Here is a 15,913-nt window from a genome sequence, read left to right on the forward strand (position 1 = left end):
ATCCCACGGAAGAAAAAAAAATGGAGAATCTCTGTCGCCAAAACTCACACAAGCGTAATCTTAAACACTACAAAATCTTGATAATAATTGATCGTAAATTTTACCCAGTTAGCATAACGTTGAACGTTCAATACCCATTATTGCAAGTTACGACGTTTTCATTTTATATTGATGTTTAATTCAATGTGCTGCCATCTAGTGGCCACAGCTGGAAAGACTATGAGACGACGAACGATTAACGCCGATTAATTAACGTTGTCCAAAAAAAAGTCGACAATATTGCAGCGGTGCAAGGTCTACTTTCGATTCTTATAACAAACAATTTATTACGACAAAAAAAATGAAAAATTCATTTAAATTGAATTAAATTGAATTAATTAAATAATTAAAAGAAAAAAATAAAACGATGATATCAAACACCGCCATAGGTAAGGCATTTCGCCAAGATTTTCGAGATTTTACATGAGATAATTGACACGACCATAACATACATATAAAGCGAAAATGGCGACCTGAGTCTAAATATGTGGAACTCCGCGTACTGTTGCCATACGTGGCACGCCCACTAAGCGTTCTACTGTGTTTATTGTTCTGTGATTAATCCGTACACAAATACCAATTTAAATACACAGACTCTGTTTACCGCTGTGGCATAGTGAAGCCATAGAATGCTATTATTATATGTCTTTTTATCTCCCGGGGTGTAGTATTTATTGGTACTAAAGTATTGAAGAAAATATATGCATGTCGAGCTCTTAGGTTTTCGCGATTGTTACACATAGGAAATGAAACTATTTTTCCGGATTTAAATCGCGAAACGTCGGTTTGTTTGAAAAAACAAACACGCGCGATTTAAATGCTGAAAAATAGTTTCATTTTCTAATATATATGCAATTTCAATATTTTTTCTTGAATAGAATGTTAAGTGCGTTGGGTAAATACATAGAGAAAGTGTCAGCAGCGCCCGCGACGAGTATATTGATATGTTGTACAAATATTTAGACAGACATGACTTTCTTGGGCTCACACGAGCCCTTTTTGAGGCCATTTAGACTGTTAGCTCGTTCGTCAAACATATTCGCATAGGTAAATATTTTAGTAGGAAAAACCAATAAAAGACGTACGAGGCAAAAGTCTGTATCACTGGTGACCTTCCCTCGAAGTAAGTTGCCGGAACTGACTGATCTGAGGGGTGTGAACAGGGGATCTACTCCCATTATCCGTTACATTACACCCTGGCATAAAAGTGTATTTAATCTAAAATGAATTAGCACCCTTAATGTAATAAAGCTACATCTGCAAAATAACAACTATTTATGACTTTGAAAGAGTACACGAATTACATTAGGCGGTAACTTTGTTATGCTTAAATAGTCTTGGACTAGCGCAAGATCAGATGGATTAGATCAGACTATTCGCCGGTTTATAATTAGGAAATGAAATTATTTTTCCGGATTTAAATCGTGTATATTTGTTTTTTCAAACAAACCGACGTTTCGGGACCTTTACAGGTCCCATGGTCACGGTTGACTGAGGTGGCACAGTCTTCAACCAGTTATGTCTAATACTAATGCATTTTTCACTATAGTTACAATAGTTATTAATTAAATATCTTATTATGAATTTTACAAAGAAACCATTCCAATTTACGTTACATTAAGTTTTACAAATTATTTTATTGAATGAATTTTTATTAAGTTGAATTTATTATTAATTAATAATAGAAATTAGAATAAACTAAAACATATTAATTAGTACTGCAGTCTTATGTCTGTTTGGGATTTTTCACCAGAGGAAATACTGGCTCCCAAACTGGTGGTATGGAGAAACCATCTTCCCTGATTCCCTGTGTTCAACAGGGAAGATGACTAAAACGTAATGTAGCGTAAATTGGAATGTTTCTTTGTAAAATTATAAAGAAGGTATTAAATTAATAACTATAGTGAAAAAGTAGGGTGGTTTGCATTAATATTAGACATAACTGGTTGAAGACTGTACCACCTCAGTCAACCGTAACCATGGGACCTGTACAGGGCCCGAAACGTCGGTTTGTTTGAAAAAAAACAAATATACGCGATTTAAATCCGGAAAAATAGTTTCATTTCCTATGTGTAGCAATCGCGAAAATTTAAGAACTTTATAAGTAATTTAAATATTCCCGGAGTACTTACATCACAATGTATTATTCGTATGTTACTCCAACACGATAGCCTCGACAACGAAAAGTTTTATGAATTAGATTCAGTGTCAATTTTGCTTCAAGCGTGTCAATCAACTCGGTGGTCGATTACATCTATTTAGTTGTCACAGAGTGTATTTTTATTTTTAGTTATCATCAACCCAGGGTTAAGGCGTACGCCACACTTGAGGACTCGTTTCTAATGGTTGTAAACTTGTATTGACTGAACAGGTTTCATCAGGATTCACAAATGTATGTATTTTAGAAATTAAAGTCTAAGGGCACATGCTGCCACAGGGCGGATGCGCCACCATTCTCCCGCTGGGCTAGGAAGAGACCATACTTTCACTTGCATCAGCCTCTTTATACGTGCCTGTTTATTCTTGGTACTTTTAACATGGACTTTTTTAAGGATATTCCCGAATACAACCAAGAGTTCAGGCCATAGTACACCACACTGCGGGCCTCGTTTCTAATGGCGGCATTTTATATTTATTCGCTATTGAGTGATTGATGTATGTACATAGTGACCAAATATGATCGTTTACACATGAAGCCAAATAAGGAGTTAAAATAAAGAATATGGTCATAGTGTGGACGATTTACTTGCGTATTTGCCTCTTTTGTTCCTTTGATTTGCGTCGATAAACCGACTTGCACGTGGTAACGCCAGTTTGGTGTTTGCTGTATTTGTCGAATAGGCAAACGAGGCAAAAACTTTGTCACGTGGTGATTGTTTGTCAAATATATCAAATACGCAATTACAAATAACCATGTGAAGTGGCACTATAAAGGGTTGCTAACATATCGACTATTTTTACTACTAATTAAGGCTCTATTTATATTAATTTTTTGTAACAATTATGTACATAGCGTAATTAACTTTATGGTCAATCGTGTAACGTATGTAGTTTGTACGGTAAACAATAATTGATCGTTACAAAAATCCCTTATAGTCCGTTCCGTCGCAATATAAATAGAGCCTAAGCATTTTTATGCTTAAACAGGGGAGTTATAAAATTCCACAAACAGGTACATGTAATTTGTTTCATATAGTTGGTATTATTTTCTAATAATAACAATAATAGTAATTTATTTCTTTCCTACTTTAGATTTACAATAATAGGGTCAGGAATCTCCTTTTAAGTATAGCAATGCCTGTGTTAGCATACTCCGCTCTTCTACGTCCATATCTGTACTGCATCTAACAGATCTGTCTTAATCTTATTTGTATATACAACAGTCACAGGTATTTAAAGCAGTTATTTAATAAGAAAGTTTTGTAGAGTAGGTATAAGGCGTTTAGAATTAAGACACAAGTACACACATTCTCACTATTATATCATATATACACACACAGACGCACATATAATGTAATGTACACATAAATACAAAAAACACATAATATATATACGAAGAAATATATACATACTATTAGGAAGTTTCAGAAATAAAATTCCAACTCCTTGTGTTCTTCGTTTATTGATATGAAGACATTACTATTATACACTTTGCATGATAAAATGGCACGGTAAAGCAAGATGAGAGGCACTGTCCTCTGAGACTCCAACAAACAGAATGTCGAGCACTCGAGTATCACAAATTAAGAAACGTTAGCAGTATGGTGGGAGCTTTTTGGTAGGGCTGCATTTTTGGCGCCACCAACATAGTGTATTGTGGCGCCATTAACTAAAGCTACTGGCGCTACCAACCTAACAATGTAGCAACGGAAACAATGCTCATGACCAAATATACTCTTTAATATAAATAGTGCTCTAATATTACAAAAATATAATTACAATAGGACAAAATTATTTATATATCTAATATGTCGCTTACAATACACATAAATGAAGTGACAAATTTATTATCATACGTTTTGCTCGTTTTATATACAATTCAATGCCGCGTATTTTAAGTTAATATAATGTGACCGTGTGGTAAAGGATTTATTTTTAATTATCTTAATTTTATTATTCACTTTTAATCTAAGGTGTGTTAAAGCGAGAGCTTGTGGATGATCTTCCATTAGACTTAATGTATGCAGTACAGTGTTTCAACTTCCTAATAATTGAGGGTTTTCGGCCATTTGAGTAACATACCATTACATTCATACATTTGTTTTTTATAAATATCAAATTTATAAATTTTATGACTATGATTTATGGCATTAGTGTTGATTCTCCAGCAGTCATCCTCCTAACATTCTTGTTTCTTTTACGTAAACATACCTAGTTATAATAACTTTTTTATTAAAAAAACCGACGAAAAAATTTCGTGAAATTACATTACGATGATCTTTGCTTCAAATTTCGTATGACTTGTTGAGGTTATGATCTCCGGTACACGATGTCAAAATCTTGTCAAAATGGCTTTTCGTGGTAGCTTTATCAACGTCGGACACCCATATAAATCACGCGTTTCATTCCGCAATCGTTCCACAATCGGGCACATAACGCGTTTCGTAGTAAGAAATTATAAAACGAAGGACGTACGCAGCTACGTGTATCGGATTTTACTTTACCAAGTCTAATGACATACGGCATTTTGCTTTGGGGTAATGCCGCCGATATCAATAGAATCTTTGTCCTGCAGAAACGTACAGTTAGGGCAATTTACAATCTGGCCCCAAAGTATCTTTGAGAGATAAGTTTAAGGAAATTAACATTCTTACACTAGCGTCCCAGTACATTTATGAAAATGTAATTTATGTTAAAAGGAATAGTAATTTATTTATGAAAAATAGTGACAGACATAACATTAATACGAGGAATAGAAATAAACTAGCTTTTCTTGATAGTCGTCTTCACAAAGTCAAAAAATCATTTAAGGGGCAATGTGTATGCTTCTATAACAAGAGTCCGGTACAAAATTTGCCTTTCACGAGGTTTAAAACTATAGTGAAACAAAAACTTTATACTAAAGGTTATTATACAACTTCTGCGTACTTGGATGACATAAATCCGTGGTAGTAACCAATTTCTGATGTTTCAAATAAAAAAAAAATATTGTAAATGTTATTTACAAAGAGCAACCCCTAGAGTTTCTTGCTCATTCTTCTCAGGGGAATCTGCCTTACGAATGAGCGGTAGAGTTTAACCATTGTGACGATTTCAAGTGTAATAATGCTTACCTATGAAATAAAGATTATTTTGAATTTGAATTTTGAATTTGAATTTGAACAAGTAGTCTCTCGGATTCATCCTCTTCATTGCTAACATTAGAGGTGGAATATTTTATTCAAATTTAAATGGGACCAATACTGAAGTACCCTCTTTCCAACAAAAAAAAAGAATCACCACGTAACATACAAAAAAGTACAGTCCAATTGAGAACCTCCTCCATTTTTTGGAGTCGGTTAAATAACCTCCCAAATAAAACAATGCACTTCAAAATGGCCATAACGTTACCATCTATAAGCCAAGTACTCGATCGACCAATACAAAGAGATCAATCACGACAGCTTTTATGTAATTGGGGAATTGGGTCATTTAGTTGGGTAAACTGCAGACTGTCCTGGTTACAGCATCAGGGAGTCTACATGACCTTTGTCCGAAACGATTATTGTCAGGTAAGTAATACTAAAAACTACAACGAAAAAGAATAATCGGCCGGAGTTATCGCTGAACATACATATATATGAAAAAAAAAACGAAAAAGTCAATCGAATTGAGAACCTCCTCCTTTTTTTTAGAAGTCGGTTAAACACAGCTGATATTTTCTAATGTTTATAAAATGGAATGACGGTCAGTCGTATGAGACATATAAAGGTCCCCGAAACGTTGGTTTTTTGAATTACTTTTACTGCCTCCGTGGCCGAACGGTTACCATGCAGTCCAGTCACGCAGAGGTCTCGGGTTCGATTCCCGGGCCGGGAGAAATATTTATATGGCCAACATTTATCTTTCTTGTGAGTTTAGTGTAGTTTGTGGTTTTCTATGTGCGTGTCCATGGCACCCGCGACATAGGGTTTCCATAGTGCGGGGCTATGTTGAGTGTGTGCGTTAATTAATAAAACACTTTCTTTCGGCTTCCGTTAGTTAATTTCACAGCCCACTGCTGAGCAGGAATGCCGGTTCGTCTCGACAAAACCAGTAGACTTGTTATTCAATGTACGATTTGGCGTTGCGTTTTTCGCTAAAGAGCATGTTTTATATCTAGTGACGGGACGAACAAGCCGTGCGCCTGATGGTAGAGAAATAAATGTAAGCCATACAAACATTTCTTCCGGCTCGGGAATCGAACCTGGGACCTCTGCGTGGCAGTCCGGCATGGTAACCGTTCGGCCACGGAGGCAGTTAAATCTTTATTTCATAGGTAAGCATTATTACACTTGAAGTCGTCACGTTGGTTAAACTTTATCGCTCATTCGTAAGGCAGATTCCCCTGAGAAGAATGAGCAAGAAACTCTAGGGGTTGCTGTTTTTAAATAACATCTGTACACATTTACAATATTTTTGTTTGTTTTCAAACGTCAGAGATCGAGACTACCTCCATCAGATAAACGGGTTACTGCCACGGATTTTTGTCATCCAAGTACGCAGAAGTTGTATAATAACCTTTAGTATAAAGTTTTTGTTTCACTATAGTTTTAAATCTCGTGAATTTTGTATATCAATCGGAATCTTGTTATAAAAGCGTACACTTAAATGATTTTCTGACTTTGTGAAGACGACTATCAAGAAAAGCTAGTTTATTTCTATTCCTCGTGTTAATGTTATGTCTGTCACTATTTTTCATAAATAAATTACTATTCCTTTTAACATAAATTATATTTTCATAAATGTATTGTGAGGCTAGTGTAAGAATGTTAATTTCCTTAAACTTATCTGTCAAAGATACTCTGGGGCTCAGATTGTAAATTGCCCTAACTGCACGTTTCTGCAGGACAAAGATTCTATTGATATCGGCTGCATTACACCAAAGAAAAATGCCGTATGTCATTAGACGTAGTACGTCTGAGACGAATGAGCATGAACCTCTAGGGGATACTCTTTGTGAATACACATTTGAATACATTTATCATTACACTATGTAATTTAAACATAGATTAGATTAGATCGAGAACACCTGCAAGAGCTAGACGTGTCACTACCACGTATTTATGTCATCCAAGTACACAGAAGCTGTATAACAACCTCTTATATACAGCTTGTTACTTATAGAGCGTATACATAATTATCCCTTGAATGAATTTGAAACTGTATGAAGACGACTGTCAAGAGCAGTTGGTTTGTTTTTAATCGACTTCAAAAAAAGGCGGAGCTTCTCAATTCGATTGTATTTTTTTTATCTTTGTGTTACGCTATTACTTGTGAACTGATTTTGATGTTACTTTTACATTTAAGTTTGAAGAAAATATTCCACCTGTATCAAATGGATGTAATACCACCATTGACTTACAATTATATGGACGTCGGGTCCGCGCTAAAAAGTGTCCGCACTTGTAAGGCGCTAAAATCGTATACAGAGCGCGACACTCCGCTTTAGTCTTCATTTGTTCGACTGACAGCGCGATACTGCGATGACATTACAATTTAAATTTCGAATAGGTTGACTTGGGACATTTTTTTCGTGGTTTTTGTATTAGACCCGTCATCTATTTATTTGTAAGTCAATGAATACCACGCACTTTCAGAATAAATAAAAAGTTTTAATTATTATACCTTGTGTTAATTATAACATTAGCACGAGGAATAATAATTGTAACTTTTAGACATAAGTCTGTCACCATTTTTCATAAAGAAATTCTATATTTATTTACAATTACTTTCTCTCCTCTATACTTTGACACAATGTAAGACCCAATTTATATTGCCGCAGAACGAAATGTAACCGAATTTTTGTAATCATAGCATGATGTATTTTGTAACGTACATAGCAGATACGAACCAAAAAACGTATGTAAGATATGTATGTTACACAATGACACAACGTTCATTAAGCTACTAACTATGCACTTCACATTTCGTTATGAGAAATTCTGTTTCGCTGCCGAGTAAATAGAGTGGAGTAACACTAAATGAAGAAGTAAATTATTGTATTGCTTTTCGATATATTCATTCATTAAAATCGGTAGACAAGAGCTACTTAATAGGGTTTATATTATTTTGTTTTTAGTTGAAACGTGGTGAAGGGTGGAATTTGTATCTGAAATGTCGTTTAAGAATAAATAAATAGCGTAAAGGGATACGTGCCTTTATCCATGTAGGTACGCGTAAGTTGTTTAACTCAGAAATTTGTGAGTAGAATCTTTTTACACTAGGGCTGTCATTCCGGGAGTCTCAACATCGAAAATTTTGCGATTTTGTGACTTAGTCAATTAAACAGTATTAAAAATCTACTAAACCAACAGTTTTTTTTTTATTATGATTACCTACTTGTGGAGATTTAACAACGGTAGTAACAAAATCCGGTCCTCTCTATCTGAAATTACATTAAGCTCCCTTTGTTTTTCATGTGCGCGCTATAAAAATGTAAGTTTCGCAAATTATTTTTGTCTATAATTTTGACTTAACAAAGAATTTGATCTTTATGTTTTGTCCGCCTAAACGCCTACGGAAACCTTTTTCTAAATAGTTACGGGTCTCGATTTTAGTTATCCGAAAAAATCTTCTGCTAAATATGTCCCTCCCCATCGAACGCCATCACTATAGATTCGATAGATTAGAAGATTAGAATAAGAATAGATAGATTCGATATTCGATCGTCTATAAATTCTATTTCATGCGTACACCGCCATTTAAAAAATCAACAGATATCCTGTATCATATTTATTAACATAAAGTACATATGTATATATGGTTACATAAATATACCAGATAACAATTGATAATTATTTATATTAAACATTTTCGTTTGGTTGCGACACGGAAAGGCGTGCGATTTTGTTCTCCTTACAGTATCGATGGTATACACTATAATGCTTGCCATCCTTATAAAAGGCTTTGCCAATCGATGTAAGGTACTTGCCGATTGTTAGTAGAGCTCCATGTGAAAGAGTTCGTCCAGGGAAGTGCCTAACCTTACCTGTTTTTGCCGTAAAGCAGTAATGTCAGCATTACTGTGTTCCGGTTTTGAAGGGTACGGGTGCTGGTGAGATTACAGGCACATAGGACTTGTCAACTTATGTCTCATGGTGACGTACGCAGCGGCAATGCCCCTAAGATCTTTGCATTTAAAGTTCTGAGTGGCACTGCAAATGTTATGGATAGACGTGTCGCTTCCAACCAGGCGCAAGACTTGTTCGTCGATATTGACTTTGAATAGTACGTTGCCACTATGACTGCGCGATCCCATATAGGTTTCCCTCACCGACCACATATTCTTCCGTGGTTTCCCTCGTACCCGTATTAATTAGGACGCAAGGGACACAACAACAAGGACTGTGTTGAGTTGGGAGTATTTATAGAAATTGAATCATAATTCTTTGTTAGTCCATAAATTAAACAATGATAATTATAAGGAACAATATAATGTATGAACAATAATGGCTACGTTAATGTACAACAGGCACCCTTATTAATAAGTAACAATGTCTTCAGCTGACCTTAGTTTAGAAAGTTTTCAGGTGCAAAAGCTTTGTGACATGATAATGGTCTCAGTCACCTGTGGCCATGGGACCTACAAAGGACCCGAAACGTTGGTTTGTTTGAAAAAACAAACGTACGCAATTTAGATCCGAAAAAATAGTTTTATTTTCTATGTGTAACAAGAGCGAAAACTTAAGAACTCGTCTTGTGCTTTGGTTATTACTAAGACATGAAATAAGTCCACCATAATCTGACCCTCGCTTCAACTCCGGCACAAAGAAAGTTATTTCTCTGTTGTAAAGTGAAACCGAGTGGATTCCCTTCGTTAGCATACTAAGCAGGGTCATCAGACGTTATTTATAGCTGGACAAATTAACCGGTGGATCTAATTGATGAATTGGTGTTGCAGTGGGAATTTTTTAATGTCGCATTTTAAATTTTTGATGATTTGGTTGGCCCAGCGGCGGCGGTTGGCGCTCTGGGCGCTATGGTCCATTTCACATAGCGTCGGGGATCGTGAAATTACGCGTAACTAGCATTTGATTATGAGTCTCTATTTCGATAATTTAGGAGCCAAATCAATTCCACGTAAATGTCGTGGCAACCAAATTAGCGCGATTTACGGGAATCTATTGTTATCAGTCCGTAGACAACATATAAATTAATGCTTACTGTGCAAGAATGAAAGCAAAGAAGAAAGAAAGAAAGAAGTCCCTCTCCTGTGAAATTTGGTTTGGTGTTTTTTGCCAATACTACATATACGGATTAGCATTATTCCCGACGATGGGATGGTTACTGTGACATTTCCAATTTTGACGTAGCAAGCATAAGTACCATTTTTAAATAATCTCTTAACTAGGTTACAAAAAGAAATTGAAATTTGTTACAATGCACCAAAAAAAAGAATATTTATTGCAGTTGTAATTTTAAGTAAAAAATTAGATTATATTAAGTGTATCTAAAATAAGGATAACAATAAGTTTCACCAATTACTTGACGCGTAAAACGGAATATTTGTCCATACAGATTTACACCACAGAATCGATAAATCGAATCGGTTATTGTGTATCTCGAATCAATACGAATTTCGTTTGGTAACAACCAAACGTTGTTGTTGATTTTTTATTTGTTGTGTAGTTTTTAGTAACTTAATAATATAACAATCGAATTCTTTTCATTTCGTTTATTATTTGTTCTTAAATTATTGTCTCTAAATCGATTCTCTCCTCGTTACAAATTATCTCGATAAGATATTTAAATTGGTTTTTTTTTCATTCGTTTTTACATCACTACATCTCTAGAAACTTCAAACCTTAAACGTCATCGTACCCATGCTATGTGAAATGAACTTAAGGAGCCATAAAAATAAAAAGTGAAGTGAACTATGAAAATCCAATTCCAAGTTTCACCCTAGCGTTAATTTCGTTAGTTCACATTATAAAAAAAAGTAATTCTATATTGCTTTTGAAGTAACAAAAGCGACACTTCAATCTAATTTTGTTCAATTATACAAGACTCTTCTTTTATGATACCAAAAGGCAGTGGCAGTACTTCCCTGGACGGACTCTTTCACAAGAAATTCTACTGCTACTAAATATGTAGTTTCGTCTCGGATGTGAAAGATTTTTAGTCTTGGCAGTTCTATATCCTATTTACCTACGTGTTGTTTTTAACGGTTTTGACGAACAATTTCTTATCTGTCCTATATATTTTTCCTATATCATTATCACTGTACTTCCAAGCAGCAATAACTAAGTCGCAAATTGTCCAGCCTGACTCGCAAGCTAAATATCGTGTGGCGTCGTTGGTCGCAGAGCAAACCTCAGCGACAAAGTGCGCCGGCGCTTCCCACGCGCAACCTTGAGCGCCAGCGCCTACCTCCTTAGCTTTTTGACTTTGGCAACTATTTGTTAGCGTTATATTTTTATTAACCTACTTGAAAAAAGAGTTATACTTTTATTAAGTATGTATATTTTGTTATTGTTTTTAGGTTTTCACAAGATATGTCTCGTGGAGATCTGATTGGACTTGGAAGATACAACTAACCTAATCCCAATGGTATCTTTGTGTAATAACGATGTGTAATTGTATATATTTTGTTTCAGGTTGATGTAACTGATACTCAGTGTCGACAGGACGAAGCGACTCTAAAAATGTGAATATAACAAACTAACAGTGCGTGAGTGGCCATGTTACCTCAGCTCTACACTTACGCTCATTACTGATTGCTGAACATTTGGTGAGCCTTCTTTTTATAATTTTAATCGTCCAATATATTTATAATATTCGAACTCCTGACAGCACTAAAGTTTTCATCGTTATGATTACAACTTTTTGTTCAAAGTTCAAAGCATGTTGTGCGGCCTCTTTGTGCCGAAAGGCGGATTAATTAGCGTTTAAACGCATCGCTGGACAATAAAGCGCAATTTGTCAATATTATCGCCCACGCGTATATTTTATAGCGTGGTAGACTTGCCGAGGGAATTGATCTCCAGAAGCTACTTCTGCTGTATTGCTTAGTTTGAACCACCTTACAGTCTGTAAGCCTTTGAGAATTGCACTAAGGCGTCACAGCAGGTACCCGTAGGTATCTCGTAATAAGAACCTGTCACGGCGTATGTAACAACTATCATATCAATAACTGGGATCTCGACACCTACAGTCGCTGTATATACATTAATTTGCGATCTGTCAAGCTGTTTCCAATCAATTACCAACAGTGACTGATGGAAATTGCACAATTGCTGTCACTTAGCGCCTTGACGATGCGCGACAGTCTAGACATAAGCAGGCAGCGGGCCACGACGCTCTCAAGGGAATCGCTACACTTATCGACATGGAATCGCATTTGTATGTCCATGTAATAATAGCGAAAATGAAGTCGTGCATTTCTCGTCTGCGATTCGTGCGGGAGCGAAACATGTTTGACATAAGGCATTTTCTGACCGGGTTAAGTCGATATCGCGTCAATAAGTGTGGTGATTCTCTAAATAGTAGAGCAAAGGGGCGAGCAAGAAATTTAAAAAGATGCAAGATATTTTCTCTGATTAGCTCAATCCAGCGCACCAGATACGTTCAGTTTTAATGACACAAATAGTAACGAGACCGGAACTGCCTTTAGGGGAACAATTTGTCGATGTACACGACCCTAATCGACAATGTCGATATTTTTTTATATTGCCGAATGACGGGACGAACAAGTTGCGCGCCTGATGGTAAACGACACGCCTGTCCATAACAGTTCCAGTGCCACTCAGAGCTTTAAATCGCAAAGATCTGAGGTGCACTACCTCTGCGCCCATCACCCTGAGACACAAGTTCCAAAGTCCTATGTGCCTGTAATTTTACCAGTATCCTTACCATTCAAAACCGGAACGCAGTAATGCTCACATTACTGCTTGGCGGCAGAAATAGGTAAGGCAGCAATTCTCCCCTGGAGGAACTGCTACTAAAATATCTTAGCAAAGAAGAAGCAAGCAAAATTAGACAGTACTGCGATGACATTACAATTTAAATTCACGTTTTAGCTTTTTCATATTCCTTTACATGTCACTACGTTTAAATAGGTTGACTTGGGACATTTTTTTCGTGGTTTTTGTATTAGACCCGTCGTCCATTTATTTGTAAGTCAATGTATATATGGAAAAAAGTCAGACATACATGCATGACACATATTACAGTCACAAGTGAACAGGGACAATCGATCGTCACTTTGCGCGTTCCTGGCGCACCTCTGATATCAGAGGTTCGCAAGAAACGCCATTCACTTACATTCTTAAGTTAATTAATTTTTAATTACTCTTTACATAGAAGCCTTGTCGTCGTCCTTACTACACACTACCGTTTAATAACGTTTCCGATTTAATTTGTAAACGTCTTTCCTGCAGTTTTCAAAAGTAATCTTCCACGTTGGCTCTATATACATCTTTCGCCATTCCCCTTTCATATGTGGATCAATTACAGTATTCTTCCTTCTGTCACCTAACTGTACATTAAGGGACCTCATTACAGGGATCACATACAGACAGGTAAGTTTTGAAGTTAATAAACTAATGAAACAACCGCGAGTCGCTCGTTTCTTGTTCTTCAGATATGTGGCAAAAACAATTTTGCATGCAATTTAATGTGTGGACAAATTCTCCGATGACGGCGGCTAATTGATTTATTAGTTTTCACTCTCGGTCGGTTGGTCCGCACTGATAATATCTTGTTAGAATACTTGTTTAATTTCAATCCAATTTCTTAGATTGAAATCACACACACAAGCGGATTTTTTTGAGTAGAGTTGTGAAAAAGTCCAAGGAAGAACTGCCACCTTACTGAGATGCGAGGATGGAAAGAAAGAGTGCTGGTGAAATTACAGGCACGCGGGACTTGTTAAATTATTTATCAGGGTAACGGGCGCAGTAGCAGTGCCAATTAGATCTTTACGGTTTGAATCTCTGAACAGCACTGCAACTTCTATGAATGGGTGTGTCGGTTACCACTACGCACACTACTTGTTCGTATCATAAAAATACGAATATTGTTGTCCATCCCATGGATACCATGACTGTAAGTTGAGCAAACTGAATTTTGTACGCTGTTCTTTTATGATATGTGCGGCCAACAAGACTCAACAGTACTTCCAGTCCCCGATCGGTTTACCGTATTTGTATATTTGTTATTTTATGCAATTCCTCAGTCTGTCATATTTCTGTCAACATTTCTGTCGTCTTAGGGACGTATAACGGGTTGACAACGATCATGTTGATTAGGAGGATTCCTCTGACTAAGAAAGTTAAGGCTTTTATCAGTATAGAGAAATCAAGTAAAGGCCTCAGTATAAATGACGCAGGTTGCAATGTGGCTGGCCTTGCTCTCGATAGCGCTGCCGGAACCGACAATGCATCTCAATGATTTTTGGCTATCTGAACTCATAAAAGTGTACAACGTTAATTTAGATGGAGCACATTGTACTTTCAGTTACTTTATTCACATAATTATTTGCTCTAACGTATGTAATGGCCACGTGATAACTACCTACCAGCTGTTGCAAGTTGCAAGCGACATACGTGATAGTCCATGCCGTAAACTATCCACCAAATATTATAAATCTGTTCAGCTGTTGCTATACGTAAATGATGGTTTAGCAGTTTGATTACTTTGTCACACTTCGCCACCTTAGATCAAGTAGAAATTTGTTTTATTTACTTGGTCAGGGTTAATTTAATATGGTTTACTTGAGACTCCTTTTTGATCTTTAGAATATTTTTAAAGAACACTTTATCATATGTTGCAGTCTGGTCTCAGCAGTACTTTTTTACACATGTTTGAGGCGTCGGAACTAACTTCCGAGTTCGGTCGTCGAGACCTTCAACACCGGCATCATCTGCCGGGTACATGGTTGGGGCAAGTAGGCTGTAGCCTTCGTCGCGGCCTAACAGATGGGCCCGGGAATGTTAAGGTGGCTTTTCGCAACGGAGGCTTTATAAGGCGAAACGGGTCAATGCTATCGCGACGACCTTATGCGTGCGTCTGCGCAGTGCACGCTCCCCTCTCTACGTATTTGCTATTTGTAGAAACTGCTCGCGACGATTTACTTGACATCATATATCGGTTTTTATTCCGTCAGGCAAATTTATCACTCATTGCATTGTTTTATTTGCTTATTACTTATGCATCTTTTGCAAACAGTTACTTCTGTTTCTCTTACACGAAAAAATAATCCAAATTTGTAAAAATGACTTCTACTTATTTATTTCTTTAGTCCAAGCGAAGCTCACGAGTATGTAGAGCATTGTATACGTAGGCAGTTCATAATACCCTTGACCTAATCGAGTAATGAGTAGTGTAGTGACGTCAGCGTTCTTCAATTGTTTGAGGAAAATTGCGTTTTGAGAATTCAGATAGTTCAGTATGGTATGGTCGGCGATATAAGTGACTAACGCGACATATCCGATTCAGTAGAGCCGGATGTATGGATTAAAACAGTACACCTACACATAGATACACTTAAATAGTGTAAGTGAATGACCTGAAAATGGTTTTCATTTTAATTTCTTCTTACTTCTCCTTCTGACACAGTGCGACAATCGTAACCAGCTTGACCTTGTCCTGTAGAGTCGTCGTGTTCATTTCAAACATCACTCATACAGATTGTTAATTATTTTACAATACAAAAATAAGTGTACGATAAATATCAACTTCGGCAGACAGAAGT

The 15,913-nt window shown here is 36.5% G+C and overlaps 1 protein-coding gene across 1 annotated transcript in view; it reads left to right on the forward strand.

Annotated features, from left to right (window-relative positions):
• The window catches only part of LOC113238973 (inverted formin-2), a 119,118-nt gene that overhangs the window by 6,797 nt on the left and 96,408 nt on the right, over window positions 1–15,913 (forward strand). The window contains exon 2 of the mRNA XM_026475842.1: window positions 11,817–11,950. The gene's annotated coding sequence lies outside the window, so the exon portion shown is untranslated. The remainder of the gene's footprint in view (window positions 1–11,816; window positions 11,951–15,913) is intronic.

Source organism: Hyposmocoma kahamanoa, unplaced genomic scaffold, assembly GCF_003589595.1.
Source record: "Hyposmocoma kahamanoa isolate Upper Pololo Valley unplaced genomic scaffold, ASM358959v1 98972, whole genome shotgun sequence".
NCBI classification, from domain to species: domain Eukaryota; kingdom Metazoa; phylum Arthropoda; class Insecta; order Lepidoptera; family Cosmopterigidae; genus Hyposmocoma; species Hyposmocoma kahamanoa.